Below are 24,206 nucleotides of genomic sequence, written 5' to 3'. Positions count from 1 at the left end.
AGACCCGAAGTTTGTCTGTTCACTCAGGATTTCAGTGTCAGCCGCACTTGTGTTTCTCTACAATTTCATGAGAATTACTGATTGTAATTGCGTTCCTTCCACCCCACCCTCTCCACGGCGCCAGCCTGTTGGTCTCAGCATCTTTGGGATGCTCTGCCCCGGGGAGTTTCACTACCCTGCTTCTCTCCTTCTCTCCCACCCCAGGCAGGCAGCGCAGGGAAACCAACCCCCGTGGTGAGTGAGCGCAGCGGGCGGTTTCCATTCCTACACAGACAGTGGCTTTTAATAGATGCAGCCTCAAACTTCTCTGATGTATGCACCGAAAGAGATGGGCTCCCCGGCGAAGAACTGCAAGCCGGAGAGCTGGAGCCCATGCGGGGGTCAGCAGGTGATTCTGCGGAATACCTACCCCAGCATTTCTCGGCCAGGTCAACCAGGAAGGTTTGCTTCGATCAGGTGTAACTGATGTCGGGAAGGGCAGAAAGCAAGAAAACTTTCCCAAATGAGAACAATCTGAACCCACGCAGTCCTTCTGCTTCTCTAATTCTTAGTCAATTAGAACCCATCTCACTTTGACAGTAAAGGAATTCAACGGTGGCTGCAGATTTTTTTTTTAAAGAAGGGGAGGTGGAATAATGCCGTGGACCGAAAAGTAGAAATGGGAAGCTTCAGGAGTGTTTCACAACATTATGCCACAGATTGAACTTCTTTTTATTTTATTCATTGGGCTATTTTACATGATCAGCACCTATCAGATATTTTAATTACACAGAATTCTGGATAAAATTGAAACCAGTTTCTGCAACTTCGAACAAAATTCGCTGAACAATGGTCATGGGGCAGAAATGATGGATTGAGTGACTTTTCACGAACATTTTTTTAAGGTCTGTGTAAAAATGTCTGAATACACTGAGCCCTGTTTTGGCAACTGTGGGTATTTATTTAACCAGATAAAAACCTTAAACACTACAGCACAGAAAACAGGCATTTGACCCTTTTCGTTTGTGCCGACAACAACATTCCGCTAGTCCCACTGACCTGCACCCATTCCATAACCCTCCAGACCTCTCCCATCCATGTTATCTTTCCAGTTTATTTTTAAAACTTAAGAGTGAGCCCACATTTACATCAGATGGCAGCTCATTCTCAGGGTTGGCACCAAGGGGTCACCTGCGGGCATTTTCCCGGAGTGAGGTGCTGTGCCCCGCCCCATACTGTCACGGCAATCGTTGGCTGTCAGACCTGCCCCCACTTCCTCCTGCATCACTAGCATCTAGGTTGGTGCACGCTAGCTGCTCTCCACCCACCCTCAGCCACATCACTAGCCTTGGTTTGGCGGTGTATGAGGCCAGAGACAGACATGTTAGTGTGGGGGTGGGGCACAGATTTGAAATAATTGGCCACTGGGAGATCCCTGTCATTGATGAGGACAGAGCGACGGTGCTTTCAAAGCAATCTCCCAGTCTGCGTGCGGTTTCTCCGACGTAGAGAAAGCCATAACAGGGGCACCAGATGCAGTAAATGACTCCCACAGATTCACAAGTGAAGTGCTACTTCACTTGGAAGGACTGTTTGGGGCCCCAAAAGGTGGTGAGGGAGGATGTCTGGGCACAAGTGTGGCACTTCCTGTAGATTCAGTGGAATGTGCCAAGGGGGCGATTGATGGGTAGGGATGAGTAGACGAGGGACTCACTCCTTTCCTCTAGTTTTCCACCCCTTCCCTCAGTTTGCTGATGTGCCCTCCCTCCCTTATCCTCCTGCCTGTGCTTATCCCCTCCCCACCATTTTATTTAGGCACCTGCTTACGTTTTGTCCATACCTTGATGAAAGGCCTAGGTCCAAGATGTTGGTTATGTATCTTTATCTTTGCTATATTAAGTATGCTGTTTGACCTACTGAGTTTCTACAGCATTGTGTTATTGCTATACCACTTGCTGTCCTGGGAAAGGACTCATCCATTCAGTCAGCCTCTTCCTTCCATCAGGCTTGAAAATATAAACCTACAGATACAAAGGCAATTTCTTTGCAACTGTGCGAAAAATCGCATATGCGCAATACAGTAAAGCAAAATGTATTACTTGGTGTAGGACCACAAGCCATGGAGAAGTCGAAGATTTCCACTTCAGTGCTGGACGATGAGGAGTCGGGTTCCAGATGAGGATCTGCAAGCGAAGAAGAACAACATCAACAGGAAGAGGATGTAATTAAGAAAGTTAAGATTATTTCACAGAGTAGAAGATTCAACTACAACAATAATTCATCAGTTTAAAGTAATGAAAGTGGAAATGAAAGAAGAAATGAAGGGATTGAAGGCAGAAATGAATGCAGAAAGGAAGGGGGGAAAACTAACAGTGTTAGAGGTTGTGATTAAAATTAAGAAGAAATCGGATCAAATGGATGAGAAAATAACAAGCATGCAGCTTGTTGAAGACAGGGCGTCAATTGTGGAAAATACAACTACTGGTTTAGTTGTGGTGAATCAAAAGCTTTTAGAGTAAGTAGATGTATTGGCAAACTTCAGTAGAAGGTGAAGTAGTAGGCCTTCCAGAGGGGATAGAATATCCGATTCAATTTGTTTTTTTTGTTTCAAAAATGGATCATTGAAGTTTTGGGAAGATCCAATTGAAACTGAAAGAGTTCATTGGGCTCTGAGAGCAAAACCCCTTTCAAACCAGGAGCCATGTTTTATTTTAATCAAATTTTTACATTATCAAAACAGAGAGAAGGTTCTAAGTCTTGCTGTGAGATTGGCAAGGGAACAGGGTGGAAGAAGAATTTTATTTTATCCTGATTTGAGTGAAGAGAAGAACAGAATTCTATCCACCTAAGAAAGCTCTTTTGGATAAAGGCTACAAATTTGTGCTCCGTTGCCCTGTGACTTTGAAGATTTTTGTACCGGGAGACCAAAATAAATTATTTTCTAATTTCACTCAATCAGAAGAATTCACCCAGGGTCTCCCTAGAGGGCAGTTCCAAGATACTTCACCTCTGCTGCAATGAACTATTTTCCTTTTTCTGTTTTATTATTACTAGAAAAGAGAAAGTTTGAAAGATTAAAGAAATTAGAATAAGAATTATTGTTTTATTTTTTTCGATTTCCAGGATGTTATTTTAGTTGTGGATAACTAACTAATTAAACATGATATACTAAATATACCAAGGGAGCTGGGAGGAGTAGATTGCTACGAGATTGTGTGTGACTTTAGTCACAGCTCGTAAAATGGAGGTAGGTGGTGTTGTATGTTATTTAAACATCACTTACAGGGAGGGTTTTGTTTTGTCTATATATAGTTATAAGTGAGGGATAATGTATTTTTTGAGTATTTATCTGTTTTCTTCTTTTCTATTTGGATTGCGAGAGGAGATGCATACTTCTTCTTTGGCTTGGCTTCGCGGACGAAGATTTATGGAGGGGGTAAAAAGTCCACGTCAGCTGCAGGCTCGTTTGTGGCTGACAAGTCCGATGCGGGACAGGCAGACACGATTGCAGCGGTTGCAGGGGAAAATTGGTTGGTTGGGGTTGGGTGTTGGGTTTTTCCTCCTTTGCCTTTTGTCAGTGAGGTGGGCTCTGCGGTCTTCTTCAAAGGAGGTTGCTGCCCGCCAAACTGTGAGGCGCCAAGATGCACGGTTTGAGGCGTTATCAGCCCACTGGCGGTGGTCAATGTGGCAGGCACCAAGAGATTTCTTTAGGCAGTCCTTGTACCTTTTCTTTGGTGCACCTTGTCACGGTGGCCAGTGGAGAGCTCGCCATATAACACGATCTTGGGAAGGCGATGGTCCTCCATTCTGGAGACGTGACCCATCCAGCGCAGCTGGATCTTCAGCAGCGTGGACTCGATGCTGTCGAACTCTGCCATCTCGAGTACTTCGACGTTAGGGATGTAAGCGCTCCAATGGATGTTGAGGATGGAGCGGAGACAACGCTGGTGGAAGCGTTCTAGGAGCCGTAGGTGGTGCCGGTAGAGGACCCATGATTCGGAGCCGAACAGGAGTGTGGGTATGACAACGGCTCTGTATACGCTTATCTTTGTGAGGTTTTTCAGTTGGTTGTTTTTCCAGACTCTTTTGTGTAGTCTTCCAAAGGCGCTATTTGCCTTGGCGAGTCTGTTGTCTATCTCATTGTCAATCCTTGCATCTGATGAAATGGTGCAGCCGAGATAGGTAAACTGGTTGACCGTTTTGAGTTTTGTGTGCCCGATGGAGATGTGGGGGGGCTGGTAATCATGGTGGGGAGCTGGCTGATGGAGGACCTCAGTTTTCTTCAGGCTGACTTCCAGGCCAAACATTTTGGCAGTTTCCGCAAAGCAGGACGTCAAGCGCTGAAGAGCTGGCTCTGAATGGGCAACTAAAGCGGCATCGTCTGCAAAGAGTAGTTCACGGACAAGTTTCTCTTGTGTCTTGGTGTGAGCTTGCAGGCGCCTCAGATTGAAGAGACTGCCATCCGTGCGGTACCGGATGTAAATAGCGTCTTCATTGTTGGGGTCTTTCATGGCTTGGTTCAGCATCATGCTGAAGAAGATTGAAAAGAGGGTTGGTGCGAGAACACAGCCTTGCTTCACGCCATTGTTAATGGAGAAGGGTTCAGAGAGCTCATTGCTGTATCTGACCCGACCTTGTTGGTTTTCGTGCAGTTGGATAATCATGTTGAGGAACTTTGGTGGACATCCGATGCGCTCTAGTATTTGCCAAAGCCCTTTCCTGCTCACGGTGTCGAAGGCTTTGGTGAGGTCAACAAAGGTGATGTAGAGTCCTTTGTTTTGTTCTCTGCACTTTTCTTGGAGCTGTCTGAGGGCAAAGACCATGTCAGTAGTTCCTCTGTTTGCGCGAAAGCCACACTGAGATTCTGGGAGAATATTCTCGGCGACACTAGGTATTATTCTATTTAGTAGAATCCTAGTGAAGATTTTGCCTGCAATGGAGAGCAACGTGATTCCCCTGTAGTTTGAGCAGTCTGATTTCTCGCCTTTGTTTTTGTACAGGGTGATGATGGTGGCATCACGAAGATCCTGAGGCAGTTTACCTTGGTCCCAACAAAGCTTGAAAAACTCATGCAGTTTGGCATGCAGAGTTTTGCCGCCAGCCTTCCAGACTTCTGGGAGGATTCCATCCATACCTGCTGCTTTGCCACTTTTCAGTTTTTCGATTGCCTTATATGTCTCATCCAGGGTGGGAACCTCATCCAGCTCTAGCCTTAGGGGCTGTTGAGGGAGCTGGAGCAGGGCGGAATCTTGGACTGAGCGGTTGGCACTGAAAAGAGATTGGAAGTGTTCTGACCATCGGTTGAGGATGGAGATCTTGTCGCTGAGGAGGACTTTGCCGTCTGAGCTGCGCAGCGGGCTTTGGACTTGGGGTGAGGGGCCGTACACAGCCTTTAGAGCCTCGTAGAAACCTCTGAAGTCGCCAATGTCCGCGCTGAGCTGGGTTCGTTTGGCGAGGCTAGTCCACCACTCATTTTGGATCTCCCGGAGTTTGCGCTGAAGATGGCTGCATGCGCGACGGAAGGCTTGTTTCTTCTCTGGACAGGACGGCTTTGTAAGGTGAGCCTGGTGGGCAGCTCGCTTCTTTGCCAGCAGCTCCTGGATTTCCTGGCTGTTTTCGTCAAACCAGTCCTTGTTTTTCCTGGAGGAGAAGCCCAGTACCTCATCAGTGGATTGCAGTATGGTAGTCTTCAACTGATCCCAGAGGGTTTCAGGGGACGGGTCCGTGAGGTGGGTTGCATCGTCGAGCTTTGCTTTGAGGTTTGCCTGGAAGTTTCCTCTCGCTTCGTCTGACTGCAGGTTTCCAACATTGAACCTCTTTCTGGGGGCTTTATTGTTCCTGGGCTTTGGCTTGAAGTGAAGGTTGAGCTTGCAGCGAACCAGCCGGTGGTCAGTGTGGCATTCCGCGCTAGGCATGACCCTGGTGTGGAGCACATCTCGTTTGTCACTTTCTCGCACCAGGATGTAGTCCAGGAGGTGCCAGTGTTTGGATCGGGGATGCATCCAGGTGGTCTTAAGGCTGTCCTTCTGCTGAAAAAGGGTGTTTGTAATGACAAGCCGCTGTTCTGCGCAGAGCTCCAACAGGAGGCGCCCATTGTCGTTGCACTTGCCGACGCCATGCTTGCCCAGGATTCCTGGCCAGGTTTCTGAGTCTTTGCCGACACGAGCATTGAAGTCGCCCAGGATGACAACCTTGTGGGCTGTAGGGGTGCGTTGGATGAGGTTGCGCAGGTCGGTGTAGAACTTGTCCTTTTCTGCTGGTTCCGCCTGGAGGTTTGGAGCATAGACACTGATGAGGGTGATGTGACGCTTGTTTTGAAGGGGGAGTCGCATGGACATGATTCGGTCCGAGAGGCCTGTCGGAAGGTTTTTGAGTTTGGAGGCAATGAAGCTCTTGACCATGAAGCCTACACCAGATAGGCGTCGTTCATCCGAAGGCTTGCCAGACCAGTAGAGTGTGTAGCCCGCGCCGCGTTCTTGGAGGCTGCCTACATCTGCCAGGCGGACTTCACTGAGAGCGGCTATGTCGATGTCAAGTCTGAGGAGTTCATGTGCAATGAGGGCAGACCGACATTCAGGTCGGTGGCTGTCAGCCTTGTCTAGCATGGTTCTGATGTTCCAGCATGCTAGCTTGAGTTTGTGAGCATCTTTTGAGGGGGAGGACGTGGAGGGGGAGGACGTGGAGGGGGAGGACGTGGAGGGGGAGGACGTGGAGGGGGAGGACGTGGAGGGGGAGGACGTGGAGGGGGAGGACGTGGAGGGGGAGGACGTGGAGGGGGAGGACGTGGACCTGTCCTCGGGCCTGCGCAAAGGAGCTTTTAGGTGGAGTGCAGTGCGCGCAGTACTGGCCCCACCCTTTACACCCATGGTTCGTGTGCCGTGGCCGAGCAGGCTGGGACGTGGCAGCGAGGTCCTTGGGTCGTAGGTTTTATATCGGAGTGGCCTTCTCCTATGCAGGTTTCTTACCCGGGCTGGAGGGGCCTGCCTCCCCTCCTAGGTCGGTCCATACTGCCCGGACCGGGGCAGTATGTCCACAGATGCATACTAACACATAGGATATTAACAATGGAATTAAGAGGAGATTTGTGGGGGGAGGTAATATAAGTAACATTAAAGGGATTGATTCATTATAGTTTACCAAGATGAGTAAGGTAATGAAATGAGTAAATTTTAATGTTAATGGGTTAAACAAAACTGTAAAAAGGACATGTGTTCACACATATTAAGAAAATGGGAATCAACGTGGCTTTTCTCCAAGAAACACATTTAATCGAAAAACAAGACTTGAAATTAAAAAGTGACTGGGTTGGATATGTAGTGTCTTCTGCTTTGTAAGGCAAGAGGTGTGGTAAGTTAATCTTCCAATTAAAATTCAAAATGTGTGGCGGATCTTGCAGGGAAACATGCAATGGTACATTGTCAAGTATATTCTGAATTCTGGACTTTTTATATGCCCCAAATATTGATGATGAGAAATCATTCAAGAAACATTTCTTAAATTAGCAGAGGCACATAACAATATTTTAATAGGAGGGGATTTTAATTTCTGTTGAATAAATCCACTTGAGTAGCGATGAGAATAAAAGCAGCAAAAGCTACATTGGTATTAAATTTAATAGATGTATGAAGGAGGATTCATCCTGGAGATAAAGATTATTCATTTTATTCAAATAGACATGATTCTTATTCTCGAATTGATTTTATTTTTTAATTTCAGCACACATGCAAACTAGGATTCTTGAAACTGATTATAAAGCAAGGATCTTATCTGATAATTCGCAGTGGATAATTGCCCCATCTGCCTGCAGACTAAAGGATGCACAGGAATGCATACTTCATGGCAGGAGAGCAGGCCAAGTGTGGAAAATAAACTATGTTGGCCTTCTCCAATGCCAAAATAAAAAGAGCTTCTTCCTGAGGATGGTGGACACCTACTCCGGTGTCATGGTGGCAGTGTCCTGCGAGATGGCTGACCAGGATAACATTGAGGACTGAAGTACTTCTCTCTATTATGGAGTCCTTTGGGAGGTACAGTCTGACCAGGGCTCACACTTTATGGGGGCCCAAAATACAGAATTGGATGGTAGAGGCTGGTATCTTGTGGCTGTTGCACATCCCCTACCACTCAAACGCATCCAGACACATAGAAAGGATGAATGGTCTCCTGTAATGGAATATATATTTGGGAGAAATTGGTAAAATTAGAGTAGATTACATACATACACACATTTTAAAACAGATCTTATTTGAAATACTGAAGAATTTATATTCAGTAAACTTTACTGAAAATATGGAGGATGCTATGCACATTTCACAATATGTGTTAATTGAAATGACGTCATGAACTGAATGGACCATTGACTTGGACTGGAGACACTCTGGCTGTTTGCAAGGATCTACAAAGAGCTCAAATGTCAATGAGAAGTTTTAACCTAAAGCAACAGATGGGAGCAGAAGGATAATCCCTGTTGTTTGCTGAAGAGGGTGGGGGGGGGGGGTTGTAACTGAGAGAGACACATGAGCTTTCTAGCAGTTGGAAGATGAGAGAGAGAGAGAGAGAGAGAGAGAGAGAGAGAGAGAGAGAGAGAGAGAGAGAGAGAGAGAGAGAGAGACTGAACAGTCACAGCTGAAGCAAGCAGGAAGCTTGATGGAATTGAAACAGAAAGCTCCAGGGTGGCAGATGGCTGGAAGTGCTATCTGTCTGATGTTTCTCTTGGAATAAGAGGAACAGAAAGGAAATCTGTGATAGCCTGAAAGAAAGAGGTTATCATCTGGAGAACCCTGATGGGGCAAGTTTCATCAACAAGACATTGAGGTGACTAATGGTGGTACCTGAGTGGTTGAAATCCTGGAACAACTAATCTCTCTCTGCAAACCTCCAAAGAACCTTCCTGTGCAGTAAACATTTACCTTTCAAGCACCAAAGACTGGTGAAGTTTATACATGTTAAATTCTGTGCACAGTATAAGAATTGCCTGCAACCAGTGAACTTGGAAGAATGAGAAGTGAGATTGAACTGTGAACCAAAGAACTTTTCTTAAATTAACATGCACATCATACACGTGCACTTAGAATTAGAAGGGAGTTAATTTGGGTTAGTTAAGTCAATAGAGATAAGTTAAAGTTTCATTCTGTTTTCATGTTTAAAGATAACTAAAAACAACTTTTGTTTAAGTAATTATTTGTCGTGGTGAATATCTATTGCTGCTGGGTTTTGGGATCCTTTGGGCACGTAACATTTTATGGGGGCTTGTCCAGTCAATTGAACATGAGTTTTGTGGGTTATTAGACAATTGTTTTTTTTTCCAAGCTAATTTAAACCTTGAGTGTGAAAAACAGTAGCAAAACTGAAGAGGAAGAGAAAAGAGGAACTGATGGTTATTTCTAAGGCATTAAAACTGACTGAAGTTAAACATTGGACGAGGAAAGTAGAAATTCAGAGGATTATAGTGAATATTATATAGGTGAGAGTTAATTTGTTCAGAAAGAAGATTTTCCAGAGGATAGATCTGGTGAGTTGCAATTGGAATTGGAGAAATTGAAGATAGAAGAAGAAAGAGAAAAACGGAGGGTGTTGGAGGCTGAGAAAAAGAGATAGTGTGAGGCCGACCAAGCTGAAAGGCAAAGAGAAGAGGCTAAAAATCAAAGAGAAGAGGATGAAAAACAGAGGAAATATCAGGGCAGAGGAAGCTGAAAAACAGAGGGTATATAAGTTAGAGTTAGCTGAAAGACAGTTTAAATTAGAGAGGATTAAAAATAAACAAAAACTGCATACTAACACCCAACCACACGTTTAAGGAGGTGGTTCAGCATGCTGCATGAAGCAGTGAACCAGTTAAACTCATGCACCACTGCACGGGGTGGGGGGGGGGGGGTGGAGGGTCCCACTTTCATGACATCTGGCCACTTTAGACCTACAGAAAACACATGAGGTCGACCTACAGGACCCATAGGAGAATGGTAGTGTGTAGGTGCAGTAGCAACAGGATTCACCTAAAAAGGGGAAAGTAATTGCACGTGAAGCGGGAGACGCACGATGGGTTGCATTCGCCAGACAAACGTCATTGTTGAGCCAACACGCTGACAGACTCTCCAAATATTCCATCCCACCTACCCTGAAGGCCCACTACACCAAGCTCAGCACAACGGAAGACCACAACATCGAGACGCTCTCAGCATCACTACTTCAGACTGCTGCGTTCAATTCACTGCTTCTGTATTTACTGTATATTTTGATTTGCGTGGTTTATGTACACTTCATTTAGTATAAGTATCGTAGCCTATCAGTTGAAAAATTCCTCTCTGTTAACCATCGTGCACAATGTTGTTGATCATGCCTGTAGACGATTAGTGAGTGGTGTGACTTCCGAATGGAATGTAGTGTGGATTGTGGAGAGTCATGTGGCCTCTCCATCTGGAACTTGGTGGGAATGTGGCTTGTGGAGGATCACATGACCTCTCCATCTGTATCCTAGTCGGAGGTTGCACCACCTGCCAATCAAGGTGGGACTCTGCCCACCCATTGGCCCCTTTAACCCACTTACTGATTAACTGGGCTGTCTCCCCAGCTTACTGCACTTTAAAAGCCCACCACGTGCAGCTGACCGATCTCTTTGCTGATTACATTTATTTGTAAACCCAATTTCACAGAAATTAAGTGGTTTAAAACTTCATCAGGTCCTCAATTGCAATGATTCCTCTGGCATGACTCAAAGATAGATTTATCCTTTAATAGTCATGAGAGAGAAGCTATTCATCTTGTAAAATATCAAAATCACAGCAATTAAATTTGCTTTCCACTGTCCACAAATGGCAAACATTCTTTCTTTAGTGCAATCCAAGCAAAAAATTACACTAGGAACTACAATGAATCAGATTTACCATCTTTTGCATATTTCCCAAGTCCCCCCACCCCCACCAAGTCCCCAATTTATTATGCTCATTGCATGCAATTAATACTCTGCTTCATCAAACTTAATAGTCGGGTAGATCGTTACCACATTGGCCTGGATTTGCTGAGAAAATTTTGACGAGATATGTAATTATCCCAGATATATTTTCTATGTGGTTACAAAGAGGACTGCTGGATTAAATTCTATATTCAGTCAGTGAGATACATCATCTGTCCTTGCTTCATATAATGGAACTGTGGAATTGCTGCACAAGCCTTAAGAAACATCAAAGTCATGTCCGAGATTCACTGTCTGTCAATATCGATAATGCTTTTTCTCATCCCTGATATTCAGAAGTATCCAAAAAAACATTTAAAGTAAAATAATGAAAACAAAAACAAGAACAGGAAATTAATACACATTTAAGTACTTAAGACAGCTACAAACACATATATTTCACATTTCCTTATGAATTAAAAGGAGGCCATTTTGGTGCAAGGAATTTATGCCAACTCTGGTCGACAGCATCGAGTCCACGCTGAAGATCCAGCTGCGCTGGGTGAGTCACGTCTCCAGAATGGAGGACCATCGCCTTCCCAAGATCGTGTTATATGGCGAGCTCTCCACTGGCCACCGTGACAGAGGTGCACCAAAGGAAAGGTACAAGGACTGCCTAAAGAAATCTCTTGGTGCCTGCCACATTGACCACCTCCAGTGGGCTGATATCACCTCAAACCGTGCATCTTGGCGCCTCACAGTTCGGCGGGCAACAACCTCCTTTGAAGAAGACCACAAAGATTTATGGAGGGGGTAAATGTCCACGTCAGCTGCAGGCTCGCTTGTGGCTGACAAGTCCGATGCGGGACAGGCAGACACGGTTGCAGCGGTTGCAGGGAAAAATTGGTTGGTTGGGGTTGGGTGTTGGGTTTTTCCTCCTTTGTCTTTTGTCAGTGAGGTGGGCTCTGCGGTCTTCTTCAAAGGAGGTTGCTGCCCACCGAACTGTGAGGCGCCAAGATGCACGGTTTGAGGCGATATCAGCCCACTGGTGGTGGTCAATGTGGCAGGCAACAAGAGATTTCTTTAGGCAGTCCTTGTACCTCTTCTTTGGTGCACCTCTGTCTCGGTGGCCAGTGGAGAGCTCGCCATATAACACGATCTTGGGAAGGCGATGGTCCTCCATTCTGGAGACGTGACCCACCCAGCGCAGCTGGATCTTCAGCAGCGTGGACTCGATGCTGTCGGCCTCTGCCATCTCGAGTACTTCGATGTTAGGGATGAAGTCGCTCCAATTAAGTCATACCAATCTCACCCACCCTATTTCCCTGATATCTCCATGGCCATACAAAGTATTCTCTCTCAGTTTACCTTGTGAGAACCATGAGTGACAGTATTTCCACCATCCCTCCAAATTATTATAAATCTCACATCATTTGTGCTTTTAATCAAACTATTAAGTCTGTGACCCCCCAACCCAATGTGCAGCACTTCTGGGCCATGATCTTCTAAACCTCCAATAAAATATTCTTTTCTTCAGGGAGAACAACCTCTGCTTTCTGGCATTCCTCATCCCTCAAACCATTTGAACGCACGTATAGTACAGCATACATTTTTTTTTTTTTTTTTTCTTTGGCTTGGCTTCGCGGACGAAGATTTATGGAGGGGGTAAAAAGTCCACGTCAGCTGCAGGCTCGTTTGTGGCTGACCAGTCCGATGCGGGACAGGCAGACACGATTGCAGCGGTTGCAAGGGAAAATTGGTTGGTTGGGGTTGGGTGTTGGGTTTTTCCTCCTTTGCCTTTTGTCAGTGAGGTGGGCTCTGCGGTCTTCTTCAAAGGAGGCTGCTGCCCGCCAAACTGTGAGGCGCCAAGATGCACGGTTTGAGGCGTTATCAGCCCACTGGCGGTGGTCAATGTGGCAGGAACCAAGAGATTTCTTTAGGCAGTCCTTGTACCTTTTCTTTGGTGCACCTCTGTCACGGTGGCCAGTGGAGAGCTCGCCATATAATACGATCTTGGGAAGGCGATGGTCCTCCATTCTGGAGACGTGACCCATCCAGCGCAGCTGGATCTTCAGCAGCGTGGACTCGATGCTGTCGACCTCTGCCATCTCGAGTACCTCGACGTTAGGGGTGTGAGCGCTCCAATGGATGTTGAGGATGGAGCGGAGACAACGCTGGTGGAAGCGTTCTAGGAGCCGTAGGTGGTGCCGGTAGAGGACCCATGATTCGGAGCCGAACAGGAGTGTGGGTATGACAACGGCTCTGTATACGCTTATCTTTGTGAGGTTTTTCAGTTTCAACAGACTCGCCAAGGCAAATAGCGCCTTTGGAAGACTACACAAAAGAGTCTGGAAAAACAACCACAGCATACATAGTACAGTAAGTAAGACAGAGTTCAAGAGTGGAGAGTTACAGAGAGGGATCAGTACTGAGCAAAGGCAGCAGAATGTTACTATTGTGAGGTTTGTTTTGGAGTCTGATAATGGTGGAAAAGAAACTGCCCTCGAATCTAGTCATGTGTGACCTCACATTTGTGAATCTTCTTCCGGATGAGAGGAAGGTCGGGGTGAGATGAGTCTTTTAATATGTTAGCTGCTTTTGCAAGGCAGCAACCGAGAGTGTTGGTTCCATCATGACCGATTTGTGTCTCACATATTTTTTGCGGGATTGATCAGCTTTTGTACTCATTGTTCATAAAAATACACAGGATCCTATAATAATACCGTGTCTGCTTTTTAAAGGGATGTTAGTCTATATGAATGAGAAGTAATGTTCAACCCTTTGTGGGCTTAAAAATTCACATCCTTAAAAAATGACTTTGTAGGCAAGTTTGTTAGAATTTGTTTCACATAAAATATTACAAGAGTAGCATTTCACAAGTAAAATATAAATTCACAAAACAGTCATGAGATGGAGGTGAAATGGAGAGCAGAGGGAACTCCAGAAGTCAAGAATGAAGAGATTAATTAACATATCATTTCTGAAGCAGTACCTCAAGCTGATTTTATAACTCATTTATTGCTTTTAGACTGCAGGCATGTAATGACACAATATTCAGAATTTGCAATTACGTGGGCAGTCTAAAAAAGAAGTATCCTGCAGGATACTTTTTGCTACAGGACTACTTTTTGGGGGAAGCCTGCAGTCTAAATCGCACCGCAAAACTCACCTCATTAATTCAACGTCCAGCTGATGACTCAGGCCACGTTGCTCCATGGAAAAGAACCGGGACTAATGCGCACAGGAACTGTATCTCCCCCGTGCTCCAACAGTCATTGCTTCACTTCGTTAGACTGAATCCCAGCCACATAACCATTCATTATGAGGTCATCAGTGATCCTGGCCGCAGTTTTATCACTGCACGCACATGCTCTCCCCAGTAACTTTAGTGCCTTTAGGTAGGCTCTGTAGGACTCACCCAGCTGCTGTCTCCTGGTCGCCAGCATGTGTCTAGCATATACCTATTCACAGGTCATTCAAAGAGTCCTTTTAGCACATTCATGGCTGCTGCATAGGAGGTCACATCCTGGATGTTTTTGTAGACCCTTGTGGACACCAGAGACATCAGAACTAGCAATTTATCGGCGTCTTCCTCCACAATGGGGGTCTGAGCACTGCAGGTATGCCTAAAAACACCTCACCCTGTGCCTGAAATCACTCTGAGCAGTAGCTGACTGCGGGTCGATGCTGAGGCATTCTGGTCGCAGCATTCACTCCACCCATTGAAAATTTTGGTAATAAAATTGTAGCGTGTCGAATGACTCAAAGACGTTGACTCAAACCAAGGCTTTTATTACCAAAAGACTGGAGCATAGTACATTGAGGGTGACCAGTCCAAACTGATCTGGATCTGTTTAGGTGCAGCCCTTTATGACCTAGCCAGTAGGTGTGGCTACAGCTCTCAGCCAATCATTAGTACTATATGCAAATATGTACAAATATATACAGTGATGATAGGATCCCATACTATCACAATCATAACAGGGAAAGCACAAAACAACACTTAATATTGAAACAATACAGGCATTTACATTGGATATAGCAATCTCCAATGCCTGTGGCTGCCTTTCTCTCTCCAATACACACATGCAGCAATATTCAGTAACTAGCATACTCTTACAAAGCAGGGAGTTCAACACACACTCCCAATTCCCTGTACCAATGGGTTAGGACACATTGCTAAGCTTTCCCACACGATACTACGGTCCCACTCTAAGCACGTGTTGGGCTTTTAAGTGTAGATAACCATGCTGACTTTGGTTTATCTTCAGGTTCACCATAACCTCATCCTTGACAATCAATTCTAACAACTTCCCAACCACCAATCTTAGACTAACAGGTCTATAATTCCCTTTCTGCTACCTCTTGAAATAGTGAAATGACCATCGCAATTTTCCAGTCCTCCAAAACCAAACCAGAATCTATTGATTCTAGGAAGATCATCTCTACTGCCTCCACAATCTTAATAGTTACTTCTTTCATAATGCAAGGGTGCATTCCATCTGGTCTGGGAGATTTATCTACTCTTAAATATTTCTGCTTCCCAAGCACCTTATCTCTGGTGATTGTGACTGCACTCATCTCTCTTCCTTGACACTTTTAAAAATGAGGTATACTGCTAATTTCCTCCACAGTAAAGACAGATACAAAATAATACTCAGTTCCTCTGCCATCTTCTTGTCACCATTACAATTTCTCCAGTGTCATTTTCTTTTTTTTAATACTTTATTTTAAATATTTAAACCACAATTACATTCAATTATAATAAAATACATATATGGACAATATATGTGTATATATATTAAAAAAAAGATAAGCCCCTCTCCCCACCTTTACTCCATTACTTACCCACCCTCCTCCCCCTAGAATTACCCAATAAAAGAAAGAACATCAATTATGCATATAATTCAACTTTACAGCTGTGAAACTAAAAATCATCACCAGAACGGACTGAGAGCTCATATCTTCAAACCAACAATTTATCCTTATGGGCTCCATATTTTCAAAAATAAATTATATTTATCCCATAAATTATGTTATCTTTTCAAGAGGGATACAAGATTTCATTTCAATATGTCATCTTTGCATTCCCAACACCAAAGCAGATTTCCAAGTGATAGCCAGACATTTCTTAGATACAGCTCAAGCTAATCATAAAATTTAATCTTAATTTTAAACTCATCATTTTAATATTTCCTAATAAAAACAACATTGGATCAAATGAAATTTTAACTTTTAATATTATTTCCAAAAATAATTGAACTTGTATCCAAAAAGTTTTAACTTTGGAGCATAACCAAATTGAATGAAGAAAATAACCTATCTCTTTATCACATCTAAAACATAAATCTGAGGATATTAAATTAAAACTTTTTAATTTTTGAGGGGCTAAAAATGGTCCTTTTCAATTGAGCAATTTGCTTACACTGACCATAATCCCCCTCAACTAATGGCATAATTTCACTTTTGCCCAATTAACCAGATATTTCTCCATAATTTTGTTACTTCTTATATAGTGAACTTAATGAACTTTCAGTATTTGATAAGGAATAGATTGAAAGAGATATTGAATCCTTGGAAAAAATATTCATTTTAATACAACTTACCCTACCTATTAAAGTTATAGGTAAATCATTCCACCTCTTTAAATAATCTTTAATGTTATTAAGTAATGGTAAATAATTCAATTTAAACAAACTATCCAAATTTTTAAAATCAATTTTGATTCTTAAATACTTAATTGGATTTTGTCCTTTTCAATTGAGCAATTTGCTTACACTGACCATAATCCCCCTCAACTAATGGCATAATTTCACTTTTGCCCAATTAACCAGATATTTCTCCATAATTTTGTTTCTTCTTATATAGTGAACTTAATGAACTTTCAGTATCTGTTATATATAAATGAAAACATCAGCAAACATACTAATCTTAAATTCCTCACTATTGACTTTAATTCCTTTAATATTATTATCTTGTCTTATTAATTGTGCAATTGTTCAATTCCCAAAACAAATAATGAAAAAGGAGAAGTTTGTCTATTAGTAACCACTCTAGCCAAAGGGTTTTTGTATAAAATATTAATCCAATTAATAAACATTGGTCCAAACTGAAATGTTTCTAAAACTTTAATTCCATTCTAACCTATCATAAGCTTTTTTCAGCATCCAATGATAAAACTAAGTTAAATCTAATTTCTTCTGAGATGCACAAATTAGATTAATTTAGCAATATTATCAGCAGAGTTTCATTTTTTAACAAATCCAGATTGATCTAAATGAAGCACAAAAATCATTAACTAAATCAAAAACTGCAAAAAGGATTTTGGCATTAATGGAAGATTTGAATTTAGTATATATTTGGAGAAAATTAAATCCAAGGGAAAGAGATTACACATTCTACTCATATTGATTTGATTCTTATTCTAGAATAGATTGCTTTTTGATTTAAGATCATTTACTAGGATGTGTTACATAAGCACAATATAATGCTATTCTAACAGTAATACCTAAGAAAGATAAAGATTTATTAAAACTTGAGTCTTATAGATCTATATTTTTATTAAATGTTGATTATAAAATTGTAGCTAAAGTTTCAGCATCATTTTTTTATCAGTCTTATATCTACCCTTGTCTCTTTTTTACTCTTAATATACTTGAACATCTTTTGGTATCTTTTTGATATTATTTGCTAGCTTCCATTCAAAGTTCATTTTTCCTTCCTAATGACCTTCTTAGTTGCCTGTCTCTTCCCATTAATTTTTCCTTTCTTATTGCTTTTACTTTGGCTTTGACTTCTCTTGTCAGCCAGTTTCAGGTTTACATATTGCTGAATTGAAAAGCAATGAAGTTTACGATCCCCCTAGTGTATATTCTCAGAAGACTATGCCTGTAAATAAGGAAAATATTCCATATCAGGATGATATCAAACAGTGGGATTGTCCAAAAGACATTTGCATACCCAAGATTGATGCTAAAACCAAAATGTTAATTGGATTAACCATATAACCATTTAACCATAAAACCACTTACAGCACAGAACAGGCCAGTTTGGCCCTACTAGTCCGTGCCGTAACAAATCCACACCCTCCTAGTCCCACTGACCAGCACCTGGTCCATACCCCTCCAGTCCACTCCTATCCATGTAACTATCCAGTCTTTCCTTAAATGTAACCAATGATCCCGCCTCGACCACGTCCCTACCACCCTTTGCGTAAAGAAATTTCCCCTCATGTTCCCCTTATAATTTTCCCCCTTCAATCTTAAACCATGCCCTCTAGTTTGAATCTCCCCCACTCTTAATTGAAAAAGCCTATTCTCGTTTACTCTGTCTGTCCCTTTTAAAATCTTAAACACCTCTATCAAGTCCCCTCTCAATCCCCTATGCTCCAGAGAAAAAAGCCCCAGACTGCACAACCTTTCCCTGTAACTCAAACCTTGAAATCCTGTCAACATTCTCGTGAACCTTCTCTGCACTCTCTCTATTTTGTTTATATCTTTCCTATAATTTGGTGACCAAAACTGTACACAGTACTCCAAATTTGGCCTCACCAATGCCTTGTACAATTTCATCATAACCTCCCTATTCTTGAATTCAATACTCCGATTTATGAAGGCCAACATTCCAAATGCCTTCTTCACCACACCATCTACCTGAGTATCAGCCTTGAGGGCACTATTTACCACAACTCCTAAATCCCTTTGTTGCTCTGCACATCTCAATAGCCTACCATTTAAGGCATATGACCTATTTAGATTTGCCTTTCCAAAATGTAACACCTCACACTTAAATTCCATCAGCCATTTCTCAGCCCACACCTCCAGCCATCCTAAATCACCTTTTAATCTATGGTAATCTTCCTCACTGTCCACAACACCACCAATCTTTGTGTCATCCGCAAACTTGCTTATCCAATTCTCCACCCCTACTTCCAGATCGTTAATATATATAACAAACAATAGTGGATCGAGGACCGATCCCTGAGGAACTCCACTAGTCACTGGTCTCCAATTGGACAAAAAATTTTCTACCACTACTCTCTGACACCTCCCATCCAACTATTGCTGAATCCATTTCACTACCTCCTCATTTATACCTAATGACTCCACCTTTTTTTCCTAACCTCCTGTGGGGAACTTTGTCAAAAGCTTTACTAAAGTCTAAATAGACAACATCCACAGCTTTCCCTTCATCAACCTTTTTTGTAACCCCCTCAAAAAACTCAATCAGGTTTGTGAAGCATGATCTACCCCTGACAAAACCATGCTGATTACTCCCTAGCAATCCCTTTACCTCCAAATATTTGTAAATACCATCCCTCAGAACACTTTCCATCAACTTGCCCACCACAGACATCAGACTCACAGGCCTATAATTCCAAGGTTTACATTTAGACCCTTTCTTAAACAGCGGAACCACATGCGCCACCCTTCAATCCTTTGGCACTACCCCCATGGCCAGTGACATCTTAAATATCTCTGTTAATGGCCCCACTATCTGTCCACTAGCCTCCCTGAGTGTCCTTGGGAATATTTTGTCTGGTCCCGGATATTTATCCACCTTTATCTTTTTCAACACAGCCATCACTACCTCCTCGGTTATCCTTATATGCTTCATGACCTCCCCACTATTTTTCTTTACCTCAACTGGTTCAATATTTTTTTCCCTAGTGAATACCGAGGCAAAGAAATCTTTCAAAATTTCCCCCATTTCCTCTGACTTCTCACTCAGCCCACCCTCGCTATCTACAAGGGGTCCAATTTTATCCCTCACTAATCTTTTACTTTTAATGTACTTATAGAAACCCTTTGGATTTATTTTTACTCTGCCAAAGCCTCTTTGTGCCTTTTTTTTTGGCCTTTCTAATTTCTTTCTTAAGATTCCTTCTACACTCCTTGTAGTCCTCCTTCAAATTGTCAGCTCCCTGTTCTTTATACCTCTTGTACACCTCCCTTTTTCTCCTAACCAAATTTCCAATATTCCTCGAAAACCAAGCCTCCCTATGACTTCCAGCCTTTCCTTTGATCCTCACTGGGTCATAACTACTCTGTACCCTCAAAATTTCTTTTTTGAATATCCTCCATTTTTCATTTACACCCTCACCTGAAAATATCCTGTCCCACTCAATACTCCCCAAATCCCTTCTTATTCCTTCGAAATTTGCTCTTCTCCAATCCAGAACCTCAACTTTAGGCCCCTCCTTACTCTTCCCTAAAACTACCTTAAAACAAACAGAATTATGATCACTAGACCCAATTGGATCTCCAACATTAATGTCTGATACCTGACCTAGCTCGTTCCCAAACAGGAGATCCAATATTACACTGTCACGAGTCGGTTCTTCTACTAATTGATTTAGAAAACAATCTTGAACACATTTAACAAACTCTAGCCCATCCAGCCCTCTAACTGTATGGGTATCCCAATCAATGTGAGGGAAGTTAAAATCTCCCATGATCACTACCTTATGATTCTCACACATATACGTTATCTCTCTACACATTTGTTCCTCTAGTTTTCTTGACCCATTTGGTGGTCTGTAATACACCCCTATTAGCACCCTCATGTCTCCCTCACTCCTCAATTCCACCCAAACAGCCTCACTGGACGATCCCTCCAGACCATCTTGCCACCTCACGGCAGTAATGTCCTCCTTAACAAGCAGAGCAACTCCTCCCCCTGATCTATCTCATCTAAAACAAATGTGTCCTGGAACATTAAGTTGCCAGTCCTGCCCCTCTTGTAGCCAGATCTCATTAATTGCCACAATATCGTGACCCCAAGTATCTGTCCATGCTCTAAGCTTATCTACCTTGTTCACTATGCTTCTTGCATTAAAATATATGCATGTCAGAGAATGACCCTCACATACATTCTCTTTTCTACCTTCTACCCTAATCTCCATCCTACCTTTGTTATCATTTTTTTTCTTATCTAGGTAGCCATGCTCCCTTGACACTGCTCTCACATTCTGTTCCCCACCCCCCTGCCAAACTAGTTTAAACCTTCCCCCACAGCTCTAGCAAATCTGCTTGCCAGCACATTGGTCCCCCTCCAGTTCAAGTGGAGTCCGTCCCTTATGTACAGGTCCGACCTTCCCCAGAAGAGATCCTAATGATCCAGAAATCTTATCCCTTGCCCCCTGCACCATCTCTTTAGCCATGCATTCATCCTCCACATCCTTCTATTTCTACCCTCACTAGCATGTGGCACTGGCAGCAATCCAGAGCTTACTACCTTGGAGGTCCTGTTTTTTAACTTCCTACCTAATTCCACATAATCCCGTTTCAGGACCTCATCCCCACTTCTAGCTAAGTTATTGGTCCCCACATGGACCACGACTTCTGGCTGTTCTCCTTCCCCTTGCAGAATGCTATGTACTCGATCAGAGATATCCCTGACCCTGGCACCAGGGAGGCAACAGACCAACCTGGATCCCTGATCTCATCCCACAAACCTTCTATCTGTCCCTCTGACTAACAAGTCCCCAACTACAAGTATTCTGTTCTTATCCCTCCTTCCCTTCTAAACCTCAAGGGCAGCCCCCGTGCCAGAGACCTGACCCCTATGACTCGTCCCTGATAGGCTGTTCACCCCAGCAGTATCCAATGCAGAATACATATTGCTGAGTGGCACTTCCACAGGGGTACTCTGCACTGGCACTCTCCCTCCTTTCCTCACAGTCACCGAATTCCCTGACTCCTGCCTTATAGGGGTGACTGTCTCCCTGTAACTCCTCTCTATCACTGCCTCTGCTTCCCTTATGATCCTCAGTTCATCCAACTGCAGCTCAAGCTCCCTAACACGGTCACTCATTATATGCAATTGGATGTACCTTTTGCAGGTGTAGTCGTCAAGAACAGCTGTGGTGTCTCTGACATCCCACATCCCACAACTGGAGCACTTAACTACCCCAACTGACTCCATTTCCTCCTTTCTTAATATAAATACCCTTCCCACACAAGTAGCTCCTTCTCGCCGAAGTCCCTCGAGCCAAAGTCCTAAGACCCCATTCCTTCACTGGGCCACTCACTCACTGTGCCGCTCCCTCCCTTTCTACTCCTTTTATTAGCCCTTACCAATTAACCCCAATTAACTCCCGGCTCCTCCTCCTCTCACCCGACACTAGGCACTGACTTACTGTCTCCTCCGACCCCGAGTCTGACCTTTCTGAGCCCAAGCCCCGGTAAGTCCAGCTATTTATTATACTCACCCTCTGATGCTGTCTCTTGGCTCCTCCTCCTCTCACCCGACACCAGGCACTGACTCACTGTCTCCTCCGACCCCAAGTCTGACCTTTCTGAGCCCAAGCCCCGGTAAGTCCAGCTATTTATTATACTCACCCTCTGATGCTGTCTCTTGGCTCCTCCTCCTCTCACCCGACACCAGGCACTGACTCACTGTCTCCTCTGACCCCGAGTCTGACCTTTCTGAGCCCAAGCCCCGGATTAGATGTACCAAAAGCTCTCGAACCTCTAGAAGTAATAAGGAGACAAAATGATGGACCTTATGCCATGAGATCATTGCTTGGATGGACAATTAACGGATCATTAGGAGGAAAAATGAATAATGATCAGGAGACATTAAACGTAAATGTCAACAGAATTTCACTTGTCAAACTTAATGAACTGTGGGAACAACAGATTAAAATTGATCCCCCCGAACGTCTTACAGATATTCAAGAACCATCAAAGGAGAACAAACAGTTTCTGGATTTAGTTTCAAATTCTGTTAAGCATGTTGATGGTCATTACTATATAGTATTACCTTTGAAAGAAAGAGAAATTTGTATGCCGGGCAACAAAATAATTGCAGAACAGTATACGCTGAATTTGTAGAGAAAGTTCAAGAGAAATTCTTCTTTTCATTTTGAATATACCAATGTCACATTGGACATGATAGCCAAGGCTCATATAGAAAAGGTATCAGAAGATACCTTGGAACGTAAAGATGGTAGAAAATGGTATTTACCTAATCATGGAGTGATACATTCACAAAAGAAGAAACTACACATAGTATTTGATTGTGGAGCATCATTTCAAGGAGTTTGCAACTTTTACAAAGTCCAGACTTAGCCAGTACTTTAATAGGTGTTCTGATAAGATTTTGTAAAGAGCCTATTGTAATTGCTCCAGATATGAACCGATATTTCATCAAGTGAAAGTACCATCAGGAGATCGTGGTTTTCTACAATTGCTATGGTGGCCTAATGGAGATTACAGTAAAGAAATGATTGAATACAGAATGACAGTTCATTTATTTGGAGCAACTTTATCACCGAATTGTGCAAATTTTGCTCTCAGGAAATGTGCTGAATTTAATGAAGAGCAATTTTGTTCTCATGCTATAAACATCATCAGAAATAATTTCTATGTTGATGATTGTCTTACCTCTGTGATTTCAGAAAAAGAAGCAATAGATCTTTATCATAAAATAGATTTGTAATAAAGGAGGTTTCTTCCTTACAAAATGGATTAGCAACAGTCAAGATGTGTTGGCTGTTATTCCTGAGGCAGAAAGAGCAAAGGAGGTAAAACATCTTGACTTCGATTGTGACATTCTACCTGTTGAAAGAATTCTAGGGGTGCAATATTGTGTTCAATCTGATCTTTTCAAATTCAAAATTGTTTTGAAAGAACAACCTTTAACAAGAAGAGGTATTCATTCCATTACAAGCTCAATATATGACTATTTGGGAATATTGGCACGAGTAGTATTAATAGCCAAGAAAATTCTGCAAGAATTGTGCAGAAGAAAATTTGGATGGGATGAAACTGTATCAGATTCCATTGCACAAGATTGGATGAATTGGATTGAGAGTTTTAAAATGTTAGAAAGTTTTGAAGTTAACAGATGTTTTAAACCAACAGTCTTTGGAATTTCCACATTTGCTCAGTTACAGTACTTTGCTGATACAAGCGAAGATGGTTTTGGTACTGTCAGTTATTTAGAACTGCAAAATAACCAAGAGCAAGTACATTGTGAATTTATAATGGGAAAAGCCAGAGTGGCTCCATTAAAGCCAGTCAACATACCTCGAATGCAATTGACTGCTGTTACTATGGCGAGCAAAATGGGCACTGTGTTAAGAAGAGAATTACAGATGGAGTTAGCAGTTTCAATGTTTTGGACTGATAGTACATCAGTACTTAAATACATTAATATCAAAACCATGAGGTTTCATAGCTTTGTGACTAACAGAAATATTAGATATTTAGTGCTTCAACCTTGATCAAAAGAATTATATCAAAATGTGTTATTTGTCAATGTGCAAATGCTAAATCTAGACAACAACAAATGGAAGATTTGCCACAAGACAGATTTTCTCCTGATGAACCCC

General features: G+C 42.8%; 1 long non-coding RNA gene across 1 annotated transcript in view; it reads right to left on the bottom strand.

Moving 5' to 3' along the window:
- The window catches only part of LOC138752358 (uncharacterized), a 54,821-nt gene extending 40,135 nt beyond the window's left edge, over nucleotides 1–14,686 (bottom strand). Inside the window, exons 1-2 of the long non-coding RNA XR_011350556.1 lie at nucleotides 14,037–14,686; nucleotides 2,079–2,162 (exon numbers count right to left, since the gene is read on the bottom strand). This is a non-coding gene — a long non-coding RNA (uncharacterized lncRNA). The remainder of the gene's footprint in view (nucleotides 1–2,078; nucleotides 2,163–14,036) is intronic.
- Nucleotides 14,687–24,206: the final 9,520 nt, after the last annotated feature.

Source organism: Narcine bancroftii, chromosome 2 (genome assembly GCF_036971445.1).
Source record: "Narcine bancroftii isolate sNarBan1 chromosome 2, sNarBan1.hap1, whole genome shotgun sequence".
Lineage (NCBI taxonomy): Eukaryota > Metazoa > Chordata > Chondrichthyes > Torpediniformes > Narcinidae > Narcine > Narcine bancroftii.
The sequence above is the reverse complement of the archived record's forward strand: the minus strand, read 5'-3'. Positions and strand labels throughout refer to the sequence as shown.